Source organism: Notolabrus celidotus, chromosome 5 (genome assembly GCF_009762535.1).
Source record: "Notolabrus celidotus isolate fNotCel1 chromosome 5, fNotCel1.pri, whole genome shotgun sequence".
Classification (NCBI taxonomy): domain Eukaryota; kingdom Metazoa; phylum Chordata; class Actinopteri; order Labriformes; family Labridae; genus Notolabrus; species Notolabrus celidotus.
The window spans coordinates 2,133,193-2,150,167 of NC_048276.1; the positions used below are offsets into that span (position 1 = coordinate 2,133,193).

Consider the following 16,975-nt stretch of genomic DNA (forward strand, 5'->3'; position numbering starts at 1 on the left):
AAACAAAGGAGAGTCAAAATGGCAGCAATAAAAACAAACAACAAAACAATACCAAAGCTGTGTAGCTTCCTCAAAATGAAAAGTGCATCTTGTGTACGGTACAGAAACAAATAACTGTCAAAGTGCTAATTCAAAAACAAGTATCCCTTTTTTATGTAAACAAATTACATGCCAAGGGACAAATAAACTAACAACATGTAGGCCTGCTCGTCATACCTGAAGTCTCTAAAAGTAGTATGGGAGGTCGAGCCTTCAGTTATCAGGCCCCTCTCCTTTGGAATCATCTATCAGTCAGGGTCCGGGAGGCAGACACCCTCTCTACTTTTAAGAGTAGGCTTCAAACTTTCCTTTTTGATAAAGCTTATAGTTAGAGCTGGATCAGGCTTGGACCAGGTCTTAGTTATGCTGCTATAGGCTTAGACTGACACACTGGGATCCTGTCTTTCCCTCTCTCTCCTCTCTCTGCCTGTCTCTCACTTTAACTCTTCCTGTCCCGTTAAAGTTACTAACCATAGACCTTTCTGGAGTCCCTGAGCTCCCTTGTCTCGTAGGTTCCTCCTGCTGTGGACGTTCCAGACTCCAGCTGATACGGACGTGCTGGACTCCAGTGGCAACAGCTTCTACTACTCGTCTCATCACTATCACCGCTCCCTCTCTCTCTTATCCTCCTCTATCCCTCTTTCCAGACCCAAAACGGTCTCAGCAGATGTGTGTCTAACATGATTCTGGTCCTGCTCGAGGTTTCTGCCTGTTAAAGGAAGTTTGTCCTCTCTGCTGTAACTAGCTAAATACAGCGAGGTGCAATGCTCATGGTAGATTAAGGTGGGGTCAGACTGAATCTTATCCTGTCTTAGTGTTGGGTCTTGACATAGAGTGGTCTAGACCTGCTCTGTTTGTAAAAGAGTCTTGAGATAGCGTTTGTTGTGTTTTGGCGCTATACAAATAAAGATTGATTGATTGAAATCACTCATTGAGACCGCATCCTCCAGATGTTCGACATGCCTCCGCTTTAAATGCTCCTGCATCACAGACGTACCGCCATGAAAAGCAAGGTCTGCTTTGCAAATCAAGCATGCAGCCATTTTTCTCTACCCGTTGCTCCAGCCATTTTTCTCTACCTGTTGCTCCAGCCATTTTTCTCTACCTGTTGCTCCAGACATTTTTCTCTACCCATTGCTCCAGACATTTTCTCTACCTGTTGCTCCAGCCATTTTTCTCTACCTGTTGCTCCAGACATTTTTCTCTACCTGTTGCTCCAGCCATTTTTCTCTACCTGTTGCTCCAGCCATTTTTCTCTACCCGTTGCTCCAGACATTTTTCTCTACCTGTTGCTCTAGCCATTTTTCTCTACCTGTTGCTCCAGCCATTTTTCTCTACGTGTTGCTCTAGCCATTTTTCTCTACCCGTTGCTCCAGACATTTTTCTCTACGTGTTGCTCTAGCCATTTTTCTCTACCCGTTGCTCCAGCCATTTTTCTCTACCTGCTGCTCTAGCCATTTTTCTCTACCCGTTGCTCCAGCCATTTTTCTCTACCTGTTGCTCTAGCCATTTTTCTCTACCCGTTGCTCCAGACATTTTTCTCTACCTGCTGCTCTAGTCATTTTTCTCTACCCGTTGCTCTAGCCATTTTTTTCTACCTGTTGCTTGGCGGTCACCGTCAGCTGACTCACCCATGTTTGCATGTTTGCATGTTTGCATGTTTGCACACCTGATTTGACTTATCAGTGTGAGAGGTGCAACTCTCAGATAACCTCAAAGCCTCCGCTCACTCTCTCAGGCCGTGTTTCCGCTGACTCAGCAAAGAACTACACAAATATACACAGAACAATAAAACATAATCTGAGACGGAAACTCATTTACAACATCGCTGGAAACTCATAAATTCATAGACACTGTACACCCAGCGCTCCCCTCTCTTCATCATTGTATACGGCTTCCCCTCATATGAAATGTCATTACCAAATTGCATCACGACACCTACACATAAATCATAAAGCCACAAGTATGCACGAACATATAATTGGAAAGTTCAATTACACACACACAGACCCACACACACACACTCATAACTTCTCTGTGCAGCAGCGGCATCATTTCTTGCAGTCTGACTTGTGTTTGGGATACGCTGGCCGTCACATCCGCGGAGGATAATGAAGTGACTCGGCACACTTTGGCTCCTCATAATGGCTAATCTAAAGATCATTAGTAACAGTATACGCTCCACTTGTGTTATTTATTATGCTGTTCTGCTTCCTAATAAAAACTCTGGCTGGATGGTGATTGATGTGGAGGATCTTCCATGCATGCATGTTGGCGTGGGCTTTGGTGTAACCGCTCGGTGTGTGATTTCAGCCAGACAATGATCTCGCTGAGGAAATTGCTTTCAAGTCGAGGTTAGCCGTCATCACGGGCGCATTATGAAACCTCAAGGTTGAGTTTCAGCCACAGGAAGGAAATCACAGTTTCTCCTCATATTGGGGACGTTTATTTTTAGTGCTGCTATAAATGTGCTCGTTGATTGTTTGTTGAAACACACGTGTCTGTTTTCCTTCACTGGGATGCAAACTGAACTTCTTTAGGAAGTGAGTGGCACAGAGAATACTTTCTAAATTTGAGTAAGAGAGAATAAAGGCATCATGCTGTTAACACTGTATTGTTGCTGCTGTCACAAACTCAAGGCCAAACCTTCTCCAAGATGTCCGACTCCAGCGCTGCTTTGAGAGAAAATAATAAAGCCTCTGCAGCTTTTTCTCAGAACGGCGCGTCACTAAAACAGAGGTCTTATTTTATTTACCTATTCATCTATTTATATTTATTGTATTTCATGTATAAAAGAACAAAACAAACATTACTGCTCAATAACAAGAGGCAGGATATAACAGGTCATTTAAAGCTGGGGTTGGTAGTCAGATTTAGATCCCATTTTTTGTTATACTGGTTAAAATGATCTTTCTGTCCCGATGGTAATCAATACATAATGTGTTCTTAAAGGTGACATATCATGCAAAACTGACTTTTTAATGGTTCTCTCCCTGAAATATGTGTCCCTGTCTACAAACCCCCCGAGAATGAAAAGAATCCATTCTGCCCCTGTTCTGATTTCTCCACCTTTCTGTAAATGTGTGTGAAACCAGCCGTTTCAGACTTCAGTGTTTTTGTTACGTAACAACAATATCCGGTCTGTAACAGGAAGTCAGAGCTCGGAGCTTGTTCAGCCCATAGACTGTATAAAATAATACTGAATCCCCTCCTCCGTTTTTCATTCCCTGCACACATGTGTGCTAACAAGGAGCTTAGGAGGGAGGCATGCTAGTTGTAGGCTGTCTTAATAAACACAAAGGTCGGTTTTACTCCCCACGTCTGCAGATTTGAAGATCTAGTGGATGATTTTTATTTATCATGGATAAGTGCTAGCGCTAGTTAGCATAGCTACATAGCTACATGTCGTAGCTGTAGCTGTGTACCAAGACACACGTCGACATACTGACAAATAAAACAACAAGAAACACTAAATCTGTGACCAATCCTTCAGAAAGGTCCTGCTGCCTTTCTGGCAGAGGTCGGTTTTACTCCCCACGTCTGCAGATTTGAAGATCTAGTGGATGATTTTTATTTATCATGGAAAAGTGCTAGCGCTAGTTAGCATAGCCACATAGCTACATGTTGGTAGCTGTGTACCAAGACACACGTCGACATACTGACAAATAAAACAACAAGAAACACTAAATCTGTGACCAATGGTTCAGAAAGGTCCTGCTGCAGGCGCCTCTCCGTCAGGATCAGATTCTGGATCAGATTCAGAGGGTTGAAGTAACGCGATCTCTGAGCAGCCGTGTATATTCAGCCAACATGTAAACATTAGATCAACGTGCTGGACAGCCGAGGCACATCCACTTCCGGAGGGGGCGTGGTCAGAGAGAAAACAGAGTGTTCTGAGGAGGACTGAAGAAGAGGGGTTTTCAGGCAGACCAAAATCTGATTTCAAAGTGTTTTTTGAGCATAAACTTTAAAGACATGTTTTGGGGACCTCTTAGACCAATATATGTTGATGAAAAAAGCGTGATATGTCACCTTTAAAAAAGAGTGAGAAAAAGCTGCTATCTACAGCCGGAGTAAACCTGGGAAAACACCAACCAATCCCTGCCATCAGGAGCCAAATTATGAAACCAATCAGATCCCGTCCTGCCGTTCTGCCCGCCTCCTGCAAAGCTTGCATTTCCCCGGCGTTCACTCCCCGTCTCCTGCCTCTGCTTCCCCTGCCTCTATTTACTGCCCCTCTAGCTCGACCTCGGGCCTGTCCCCTCTGACCCGATGAGGGGCTTTGCTCAGGACTGTAGTCTGGATCAGAGTCTAAAAAGCTCTCACCACGGGGGCTCTGACAAGCAGAAGAATTAATGACATTTAGTAAGTCCTACAGAAATGTAGATGCCGTTACCACGCCAACCAACAAAGCAACAATCAGTGTTTGAATGAATGAAGGACTTCTCCTCTTGTCTCTCCTCTCTCCCGCTCGCTGTGAGTTGTGAGTACTAACAGCAGCCATGTTTGTTTGTGTTTTTAACTTTCACGAGGACCGGTTTTTGAATCAGTCACGATCATATCAGCTGCGCTCGTCATATGAGCCGGGGCGTCGTTTTGGAGGAGCTCTGAGCGTCTCCGAGGGGAGGGGAGGAGAGGTTAGACGGAGTATTGAGGAAATGCTACATTCAAACTCATGCTAGTTTTTCGTGACTACCAACCCTAGCTTAAAACAGTATTACTAACCTTAAACTGAAGTGGTGAGAAATGTGCAGGAGGAGCCAAAAACAGGTGAAATTGGAGGACTAGTTTTATGATTGTGCAGCTGACATTTACAAAGCTTTTGGCAGCATCAGTATGGTGGCCATTCTCTCCGTTATGCTACATGGAGTCAAGTCTGACTGAGAACTAAAAGGAAGGGATGATAGCAGGTAGTTATGGGAAATAGAATCCCTACAGGGTGAGACAAGCTCTGCTGCAGTTACTAATAATGCTGGACAGGATCCAATATGAAAATGTCTCTTCCATGTGTTTGATGATCATTTTCTATTAGCCTGTAGTTTTCAGTGGAACTGTTTGGACTGAAAAGGTTGTGGACTTAAAAAGAAAACGACTAAATAAATATATGTCCTGATCTTTCCGAAAAACCTTTGAAAACTCTTTTGACACGACTCCATTTTGCAAACCTTTTTCCTCCTTTTTATTGTGTCTGTGTGGAAAAACTTCACCTGTGGTTTTTGAACAGTTCCATTGGAGATAAAAGAGAGAGAAACTACAATAACAGCAGCGCTTCTGAAAAAGGTAAATGGCCAACCAAATCACCTTGACATTTCATGCTGCTACTCTTTCCCCCATCCACAGAGTCGCGTACTGTATGAAAGCCAATGGAGATGGATGGGTCTGCCTGTCCCTGAACAATACAGGATGCAGCCAACTGTGCAACTAGTGATAAAAGCTGATGTTATCATCCTCCAGACTTCTCCCCCCAGGCCAGCCTTTCCAGTGCTGACTTCTCTTTTCGCATTCAAGATCACCTGAATGTGCTTTTACATACCCTGAAAGCCCCAAACTCTCCACAGCAATTTGCTCTTGAATGATAACAACATAAGCAAAATGTCAAAGGTAGTGGCAGCTTCACTTTCACTTTTAAAATGTCGTACACACACGAGTCACTTCAGAGAGGAAACATGCAACACAAACACACCTCACATTCTTTACTGACTGCGATGTTGAATCTACTGAACTGTACATTTACAACTCAGAGCTCAAAACATTAACGGATGTTCAAACTGATTTATTAACCAATAAGATGCAGCCCATGATGTCCTGATCGATCTAATGTGACATGGAAGAAGTCTGTTTGCCCCTGAATGCATCATGTTTACTTATTGTGTCTTGTTTTTTAGATTCCCAGCTTCAATGTTACTTAAAAAAATAAATCTGTTGAGTGAAATTTGACAGCCAAAATGTGAAAGTGCTAAAAACTGCAGTTCCTTAAGTGTCCACTGGAGGCTGGCTCCAAAAGTACCCAAAACCACATACACACCCATTCAAAAGAGAAGAACAGCAGAACTAAAACATGTTTACAGCCGGGTCCAAAACATGAGCTCAGTTTGAATTATGGGACATGATTTTCAAATATTCAAATATTCAAATATTCGTTGACTTAGTAAAAATCAAAGAGTTACTTTGAATATTTTCACATTTTAAAAGTACAATTTTTCCTTCTGTGTGTTTTTTTAATTTTACATATTATATGAATTTATTATGACGATTACTCTCATTATTATTTTATCTTAATTGTGTATTCATGGTATTTTTATATAAACCTTTGTAGGTGTGTGAACACGTACTCTATTTTTTGTAATGTACATATGTCTATTCATACATACATTTGTATTTTTTTACTTTATTATATGGAAAGAAAAATAAAATAAAAATGTTATCATAACATTTTTTTTCCCCTTGTTTTCTCCGGTGCCTGGTTGTAATACGGTATTCCCACCAGACAGTGGCTGTAGAGCGTCTTAAAGCTGTTTGCTAACTGCATTAAACAACAGAAGAAGAAGAAGAAGAATGCTACCTGCATTACATAACAGAAGAAGAAGAAGAAGAAAAATGCTACCTGCATTAAATAACAGAAGAAGAAGAAGAAGAAGAATGCTACCTGCATTAAATAACAAAAGAAGAAGAAGAAGAATGCTAACTGCATTAAATAACAGAAGAAGAAGAAGAAGAAGAAGAAGAAGAATGCTAACTGCATTAAATAACAGAAGAAGAAGAAGAATGCTAACTGCATTAAATAACAGAAGAAGAAGAAGAAGAAGAAGAAGAAGAAGAAGAATGCTAACTGCATTAAATAACAGAAGAAGAAGAAGAAGAATGCTAACTGCATTAAATAACAGAAGAAGAAGAAGAAGAATGCTACCTGCATTAAATAACAGAAGAAGAAGAAGAACAAGAAGAATGCTACCTGCATTAAATAACAGAAGAAGAAGAAGAAGAAGAAGAAGAAGAAGAAGAATGCTAACTGCATTAAATAACAGAAGAAGAAGAAGAATGCTACCTGCATTAAATAACAGAAGAAGAAGAAGAAGAATGCTAACTGCATTAAATAACAGAAGAAGAAGAAGAAGAAGAAGAAGAAGAAGATTGCTAACTGCATTAAATAACAGAAGAAGAAAAAGAAGAAGAAGAAGAAGAAGAAGAAGAAGAATGCTAACTGCATTAAATAACAGAAGAAGAAGAAGAAGAATGCTAACTGCATTAAATAACAGAAGAAGAAGAAGATTGCTAACTGCATTAAATAACAGAAGAAGAAAAAGAAGAAGAAGATTGCTAATTGCATTAAATAACAGAAGAAGAAAAAGAAGAAGAAGAAGAAGAAGAATGCTAACTGCATTAAATAACAGAAGAAGAAGAAGAAGAAGAATGCTAACTGCATTAAATAACAGAAGAAAAAGAAGAAGAAGAAGAAGAAGAATGCTAACTGCATTAAATAGAAGAAGAAGAAGAAGAAGAAGAAGAAGAAGAAGAAGAAGAAGAAGAAGATTGCTAACTGCATTAAATAACAGAAGAAGAAAAAGAAGAAGAAGAAGAAGAAGATTGCTAATTGCATTAAATAACAGAAGAAGAAAAAGAAGAAGAAGAAGAAGAAGAATGCTAACTGCATTAAATAACAGAAGAAAAAGAAGAAGAAGAAGAAGAAGAATGCTAACTGCATTAAATAGAAGAAGAAGAAGAAGAAGAAGAAGAAGAAGAAGAAGATTGCTAATTGCATTAAATAACAGAAGAAGAAAAAGAAGAAGAAGAAGAAGAAGAATGCTAACTGCATTAAATAACAGAAGAAAAAGAAGAAGAAGAAGAAGAAGAATGCTAACTGCATTAAATAGAAGAAGAAGAAGAAGAAGAAGAAGAAGAAGAAGAAGAAGAAGAAGAAGAAGAAGAAGAAGAAGAAGAAGAAGAAGAAGAAGAAGAAGAATGCTACCTGCATTAAATGACAGAAGAAGGAAAAATGCTTACTGCATTAAATAGCAAAAGAAGAAGAAAACATTAGCCACAGTTGCTGCAATGTTCTGTCCCTGAATCTCACACTACTACAAACGTGAGCAGACCATTTAGTGCCATATGTGAGATAAATCCTCTGGACTTTATGAAGATGTAATCCAAAGAAGAACAGATGATAAACTCTTTGATTAGGAGAGTATTAATGAGGGATAAATTGGCATCAGAATAATTCACATTTCAGAGATATACGGTGTCCAGCCCTTTAGGGAGGTTGCATCCACATTTCATACTGCAGGGATAAAACAATGTAAGGCGACCAGGAGCAGTAAGCCTGAGGCAGGTAGACTCAGTGTGATGCTCAAGGACACCTTCATGAAAGATGGGGACTGGCTTTTGGACGGTGTGTTTCACACTCGTACCGTATTCGTGTGCAAAATGTCAGGAGTGAATAAAAACAATCAAACAGAAGTGTAACACATTCTGCGATCGTTTTAATGCCTGACATCTTTTTATCATGTCTCATCTGACATGTGGAGTTAATCTCATAGACTCAAGCATGTTTTTTATGCTCTGTTTCTACAGTTAAAGAAGTGACAACATGCCCGTACTGTATCTGCAAAATACAACAAGACTATGTGAATCAGAGGGAAGCACTTGGTGGACAAAATCACCCTTATTATGGTGCACAGGTAAGATTCCTGAAGCAGCAGATAGAGCTGTTGATGGGAACTTTTAAGACTTAGAAATAACAAACATACTCCAGCCTTGCTTTAAAAGAAGGACTAATGGAGGGGCTGTGTTGCCATTGTATGCAACTAACTATATCTACCTACAGCGTGGCGATAGGGCCGTGCACAGAAACACAATTTAAATAAATTTAACATCTAAATATACACAGAGCTGTATCCTGTTAATACATGATCAGTGGGACGTCCATCTTTTCTGCAGCCACAGAGAGGCTGTGATGGCTGTATTTATTGTAAGTATTTGAAACACTGTAGATTAATACCAAAGACATCACAACTATGAAAGAACAGATATGGAATTATTTAATGAACAAAAAAGTGTTAAACAAAGCAGAACATGTTTTATATTTTAGATTCTGTAAAGTAGGCCCCTTTTTCCTTCATGACAGCTTTGCACACTCTTGGTATTCTCTCAGTCTGCTTCATGAAGTGGTCTCCTGGAATGGTTTCTAATTAACATGAGCCTTGTCAAGAGTTCATTTGTAGAATGACTTGCCTTCTTAATGTGTTTGAGACCATCAGTTGTGTTGTTCAGAGGTAGGATTAGCACACAATGGATAGCCTGTTGTAATCCAGATTATGGCCAAACCAGATTATTTCATAGTTTTGATGTCTTCAGTATTAATCTACAATTTTGAAAATAATTAAGATAAATAAAAACCATTGAATGAGAAGGTGTGTGCAAACTTTTGACTGGTAGTCTACCTTGAACCTTGTTACTAGTTGAAACTGGGTGATTTATGACAAGACCAGAATCAAGCACTGATATCCAGTCCAGTTAATTACCATGCACATAACACTCAACTTTCCCTTTCATCTATTCCCCACCATAACATTAAACAAATTATATATGAATAATTTTAAAAAGTACTTTCTAATTTATTGCTTTTTACCCGGGCTTTTTCCACGCCCCCTGCAAACGGGGACGGCACTCTTTAAATAATCGATCCTCAGTGAGCCGGCGGTTTACTTTGAAGATAAAATGAGTTCCAAGTGTTCATTCCAGTGTTTGCTTAAGCTCGCTCACTCCCCGCCATGGCCTGCTGCACACCTGATAATGAAACCCTGCAATAAGTAATGCTGTGTAAGCAGATAGAGAAGAGCTGGAAATACAAATAGGATGAAATTGATTATGAATGGGAAATGGACCACTCTCAGGCGCCAGCGAAGCCAAACACTGCCAACATTATTAAGCTAAATTATTGACACAGTTAGAGACTGTAGCTCATGGGTAAGAGAAGTAGGACGGCAGAAATACAGAGTGTGTACAGTGTGCTGAAAGGATGATCTCATGAAGTGGCTCAAATGTAGATATTGTATCTTCATGAATGTTAGAGGAGCTTTGATTTGAAGAGGAAGTAAACAGGATGGGTTTAGTATGCCCGTCAACACGTTGTTGGAAATGATTCATATTCCGCCTGAGAGCGTAGCTAATAAATCAAAGAGAGTTCACACAAATTCCCTCAATTACTCCATTTTTTCCTTTTGACCCGAGCACTTGATCCGACTCCAACACACGGCTCTCTTTGCAAACCCCTCATTCTCTCCAGACCCCCGGTTCAATCGCCTTCTCCTGAAACCGGTAGAAACATTTAGAGCGATTTGGAGCCTCGAGGTATTTCAGGAGATCAAAGGTGTGCCAACAGTGCCGCCGCTCTGCAGGAGAGCCCGCCATTATCATTATCAGACTGTCTGTAATCAGGATCTGACCGTCATCCCGGCTGATCTATCATCCTCAATCATGACTTATGATTGCTGCTGATTAGGGGTGAAGCCAGCCAATCAGCTGCTCTTAGAAATCAAGGTAGCTGGATGGCCTCTGGCTCCTGTGACCTCAAAAACTCCCCCCCTCTTCACTGGCAGAGAGGATGCCACACTGGAGCATGTGTATCAGGAAAATCTTGTCCTTCCTATATGTTCTGCAGAAAAGGATGTTTCTGAGAAGAGTGATGAGAGAAGTTAGCCTCATGTTTGTCCTTCAAGCCTGAGAGTAGTTTGTTTGAGAGGCAGAGAGAGCGAGAGAGCGAGGGAGCGACCGTTACAAAGAGTAAAAGAAGGAGACAGTGACGACAAAAGCAATTAATGAAAACAAAGCCCTTATTCCCCGATGCCTCTGAATAGTCCACTTTCTTTCCCTCGCTATGCCGTACACATACTCTCCACAGCTGCCATCATGGCTATAAATATCACTTATCATGCTAACTGACTTCTCTCTGGAGGGAGGGAGGAAAGAAGAGGGAATAAAGGAGACCAAAAATACAGGCACAGGTATGATTGCTTGCCAAGACAAATGGCATCCATCAGCTGAGCTCCATATTCATCTGCGTGCAAAACACACAGAGGGAGGGGCGGAGGGTGATAGGTGGTCATGCTAGTCTGCAGACCCTGTCCGCCATCTTTGATTCTTGTGAGAAGTATATTCAATGGTTACAGGAAAATGTTACTTTAAGTGCAGATTTGGATGACAATCCCTCCCAGCTGATTAAAGTCACATTGAAAGATGTTCTCACTCATGAGTCTCTGACAGCTTCTCCAACTTCAAAACCTTTAAAAAGCTGAAACTCATTTTGGATTATATAAACTCTGACAGGGAGTTAATTTGTACTCTCAGAAGTCAAATTAAGATTGATGATTTATTGTTTCGTGCAGACACACACTGGACTTCCACCAGATCCGTGTCCGGTTGGCCTCTGAACCGCTGGTAGAAACTATCACCATGAGATAAAAGCAGCTGAGCTTTAGGGTTTAAAAAGAGGATTCTAACAAGTCTTTTTATCTGCAGAACTGTCAGCTGGTTGATTTTAACCGAACACCAGATATTGAGACATTCATTCATTTAAAGTTCAAAGTAGATTGATGTGTTCAGGACAAATAATAGAAGAACAGGAAGGAGGTTAGTGCAAATTTGATCCTCAAATCCCCACTCAAGTCTCATGTGTGATTTTGGAATGGTTCTCTTTAGCAGTATGTGTCTGCAGATCCAAAGGCTGCAGATTCAGGACTGATATCCTAAAATAGTTGGTGTTTGCACAACTGTTTCAACAACCCAAGGGTCCTAAAATTGCGGCCCTGAAACTGCAGACTCAAACTATTACGTCGGACTTCCACCAGATCTGTGTCCGGTCCGGCTCAGAGCAGGACCACCGGACAGCTGGAGTCATGTGACTCACATTTCCCCCGCTGTAATCCCTGAATCAAGGATTCTCCTCCTCCTCCTCTCTTCATCCATGTTGTCTTTCTGGTCCTCTGAAAACCTCTGACCTGTTGACTCCAGGCCTGGCTCCGCTCATCATGACTTTGGTTTGTTGTTGTAGTTAAGTGAAATACGATCTGGTGATAACACAGAGTGTTTTATTCTGAAAATTAACTGGATGTTTTCATTTTGTTTTGGTGAAACCTGACTTCCTGTCCCGCTCCATCTGCTCTGTTGAGATTGATGCATCGTGCTCGGGCATCCTGCAAGGATAGAAGTCTTGTGTATCTGATCCGGAGGACTCAGACCTGCCGGATCAGCGACGCAGCCGGAACACAACGGAGCAGATCCAGTGGAAGTTAACACATTGACTAGAATAGAAACCGATCAGATTTGGAGACGCAGCCGGACACGGATCTGGTGGAATTTGGCGTTACTGTCCTGATCAATGCAGATAGCCAGTGACTGTGAACACACATACTGTACATGTTAATGAGTGTGAGGGGATCTTTGCCCTTCAACACACACATGGAGGCAGCATGAGCATACTAACACCAGTGTGCAGCAGAGGGGGGTGCATCTTTTTGCCATGTGTCCCTCTATTAACTGTAGCTACAGAGCGAAGGCCGCTCTCAGGCTGGATTCCCAGAGAGAACAAAGTCTGTCAGCAAAGGCACCGACCCGGTCTACCCAGCACGGCTCACCACGGCACAGCAGGACCCGGCAACGCTGCTTGGGCCTGAAGGTAAGCGTGGCTCTGCACCAGTCGAGCAGTAAACCCAGCTGTAAATCTGGATTCAGCTTCTGCATCACATGTGGCTATCAGCAGGGGATGAGCTCTACCTGAGGTTCTGCTCTCACCCTTCAGTGGCTGGCCGCCTCACCTCTGCAGTCAGTCTGCTCAAATACAGAAATCTGCTGCAGAGGTTTTCTTGGTTGTTCACCTCAGTGTTTGTTTGTTTCATGTCTGACCTGGACTGATCTTAGCTTGTGTTGTAACTTCAGAAGATGCATGAAGTAAAGAGGACAGAAACACAGCTCTCTGTTGTTGTTTCTACAAAACAGAGAGAAGGGAGGTAAATCTATGTAAATGTGTGTGTTCATACTAGGGATTGAGTATCTGCTGATAACAGAGCTGCACATCTTTTTTTTTTCTACACTTTAAATTGTTAGATATGATTCCTTACAAACAATAACAGACTTATCACAGCATGCAAAAGGTACATCATCAACTGCGCTTGCCTGTTTCTATACAGTCTATTGTAAAAGCCCCAAAAATATATACCTTTAAAAAAAAATAACACAAATAGCATACTGTGTTTGTTTAATATGTTTGGGATCATCAGTCTGCATCCTCCACAGAGGAAGTCTCATGAAGACTGATGGAGCAACGGGACTCAGGACTTTGGATGTGCCGTGCTGTGATTTAGCGGGGCTGAAGGAACCTCAGGGCTCTGAATGAGCCTCACATCATTTATTCTCCTCTCCCGGTAGAGTCTCTATGAACTTCCACGAGTCTTTAAGGCGCCTTTGGGGGTTAACCTTAGAGTTAGGTGAGAGTATGTTGTGGACTAAATCCAATAGAGATCAATGCAGCCCGGGCCAAAGAGCTGAAGCTAGCAGGGAGCTGCACTCTGTTCTCATCTGTGGCCAGAAAGCCACCGTGGATGGAGCGGGGAGGTTGGTGCAGTACACATCATGAAAACTAAGCTTTAAATGCTGCAGCTCCAGTATTGACTAAAACTAGGAAGAGAGAGCACATACAGTATCTCCAGTGTTAGCTTCTCTACACTGACTCCCAATAAAATGTAGAATAGAATTTAAAATCCTTCTTTTAACCTACAAAGCTCTTAAAAATCAGACACCCTCGTATCTTAAAGAGCTCATCGTGCCCTTTTACCCCTCTAGAACTCTACACTCCCAACATGCAGGCCTGCTAATCGTACCTAAAATCTCTAAAAGTAGTATGGGAGGTAGAGCCTTCAGTTATCAGGCCCCTCTCCTTTGGAATCATCTACCAGTCAGGGTCCAGGAGGCAGACACCCTCTCTACTTTTAAGAGTAGGCTTCAAACTTTCCTTTTTGATAAAGCTTATAGTTAGAGCTGGATCAGGCTTGGACCAGGTCTTAGTTATGCTGCTATAGGCTTAGACTGACACACTGGGATCCTGTCTTTCCCTCTCTCTCCTCTCTCTGCCTGTCTCTCACTTTAACTCTTCCTGTCCCATTAAAGTTACTAACCATTCTGTTCTTCTTTCTTTCTTTCTTTCTTTCTTTCTTTCCTTTTTCCTTTCATTTATTTTCCTTTCATTCCTTCCTTCTTCCTTTCTTTCTTCACTTCTCTCTTTTCTTCTGTCTTCCTTTTTTTCTTTCCATAGACCTTTCTGGAGTCCCTGAGCTCCCTTGTCTCGTAGGTTCCTCTGAGCTGCCGTAGACGTCCTCCTGATACAGACGTTCTGGACTCTAGCGGCAACAGCCTCTAGTACTCGTCTCATCAATATCATCTCTCTCTCTTACTCCCCTCTATCCATCTTTCAAGACCCAACCCGGTCTCAGAAGATGTGTGTCTAACATGAGTCTGGTCCTGCTGGAGGTTTCTGCCTGTTCGGGAGGCAGACATCCTCTCTACTTTTAAGAGTAGGATTCAAACCTTCCTTTTTGATAAAGCTTGTAGTTAGAGCTGGATCAGGCTTGGACCAGCTTTTGTTATGCTGCTATAGGCCTAGACTGCTGGGGTAACTAGCGCACTGACACACTGGGATCCTAGTTCACCCCCTTCCCCCCCAACCCCTTCATCACTTACTTTAACTCTGTCTGTCCCATTAAAGTTACTAACCATAGACCTTTCTGGAGTCCCTGAGCTCCCTTGTCTCGTAGGTTTCTGGACTCCAGCGGCAACAGCCTCTAGTACTTGTCTCATCAATATCACCTCTCTCTCATACTCCCCTCTATCCATCTTTCAAGACCCAACCCGGTCTCAGCAGATGTGTGTCTAACATGAGTCTGGTCCTGCTGGAGGTTTCTGCCTGTTAAAAGGAAGTTTTTCCTCACCACTGTAGCTAGCTAAATGCTGCGATGTGCAATGCTCATGATGGATTAAGATGGGGTCAGACTGAGTCTTACCCTGTCTTGGTGTTGGGTCTCTGTTCATAATTTGACATAGAGTGGTCTAGACCTGCTCTGTTTGTTAAAGCGTCTTGAGATAACGTTTGTTGTGATTTGGCGCTGTACAAATAAAGATTGATTGCTGTGTTTATAAAGAAATGAATCTGTTTCTAATGACAGAGATCCGTCTCCATTGTTCTCTGGTGATGTTTGGGAGTGTGTTCACTCCTGTGTAATCCGTGTGGGCCCCTCCGTGTTAACACCACTGTGTCTCTGCACACAAAGCCAGCAATGGTTCATTTTGGAGCTGAATAACTTCAGCGGCCTGGCACGGCGCCCTGACCTGAACCTCATCCAACACTTTTGGGACAAATTAGAACACCGACTGTGAGCCAGAACTAATCATCCAACATCAGTGCCACTTCACTCTCTGGCTGTACAATTAGAACATAGTTTATTGTGGAAACTTTAACAGTGAAAGTCAGGAAATGTTCCACCGGGCGACTCTATTCCATACTAAATATCACAGGGTACTTTGTGCATAGTGATTTGTAAATATATGAGGAACTGATACCGGCCAAAAACCTCTATGAATACTAATACTGAGTCAGTATAGATCTGAATACAGACATATTTCATAATCCCTGATAAGAATAGCTTTGCTGGCTTTTCTTTCTCTAAATGCAAATACAAGGAGATGACAAATTGTTCTCTATTATCTCTACAGCTCATGACATCACTATCTTCTTTCTCTAGGCAAATATTCACATTTGAACTTTATCAGAAGATTATGTGAGCAATCTGTCAGAGAAACACACAGCGGGGCCCGATTCAGTGCTTCTTTGTTCGTCTAAATAACACTGAGATATGCTTTTAATGATACATGAATATAATTACATCTCTGGGAGCATTCTGCCTAACACGCCAAACGAACGGGGAAGGAGACTGATGAGAACACAGCGGGCGTTAATTAGCCTCACCCATGCGCAGAAGAGCTTCTATTTGGAATAGTGGTGATGTTATTCCTTCAAGTTAAAACAAGTTCAGACGGGTGCAAATAAATCACTTCAGATTCATTTCGGCTGCATGATTTAATGGAGGTCAGGATTTAATGCGTCTCTTCAACGCAGGAAATATAGAGTCATTTAGCTCTCTGTCGCACTCCACGGTGTGAGTGCAGGGAGAGAGAGAGATAGAGTCCTGTTGATGTGGAGGGTCTCTGTGAGGCAGAGACAACAGCACAGGGATGGTCATTGAACGTCATAATCCTTTCATGTGCTCAGCTTTTAACTCGTTCAAGACTTGATTACAGACGCAGAGGCTGGGAGAACGCCAGAGAGTCACTCAGGCACTGACTGCAGAGTGTGCAGAGTGTGCAGAGTGCTTCACTCACAGCAACATACTGCAACACAACACACTCATGATGAGTCTACGTGCATGAGGATCTCTGCAGCACAACACTTTTAACTTTTTATGACACTCCCTATTTCCTCCGTCCTCTCTAATGAAGAATTAAATCACAACGACCAGTAAAGTGGAACCTCATTACACACGTTTCAAACACCATAATTGAATGGGCATAATAAATCAAATTGGCTTACATTATGCATTGACATTGAAGAACCGCATTACATGAACTGAGCATTATAGTATTAATAGGCAAGCTTTTTCTGTACCTGCAGCAGTCGCACCTCTGAAAATAATCCAGTTCAAACCGAGGACAGATCCAAGAAGTACACAACGCTTAAATGTGCATTCAGACTGAGAGAACGTTTCACAATGTGAACGTATAATCAACAGCTCAGCCTTCAACACTCCTTTAAGTGTGGAGTTTAATCGTACCCTGTTGTTAATGATTCATAATCATTGAGGTCTAACAGGAAGTGAGATCATCTGTGCCGTTTTTC

At 41.9% G+C, this 16,975-nt stretch overlaps 1 protein-coding gene across 1 annotated transcript in view; it reads right to left on the reverse strand.

Annotated features, from left to right (window-relative positions):
* Nucleotides 1-16,975, reverse strand: part of fstl4 (follistatin-like 4) — a 295,733-nt gene that overhangs the window by 205,939 nt on the left and 72,819 nt on the right. The gene's annotated exons all lie outside the window — the stretch shown is intronic.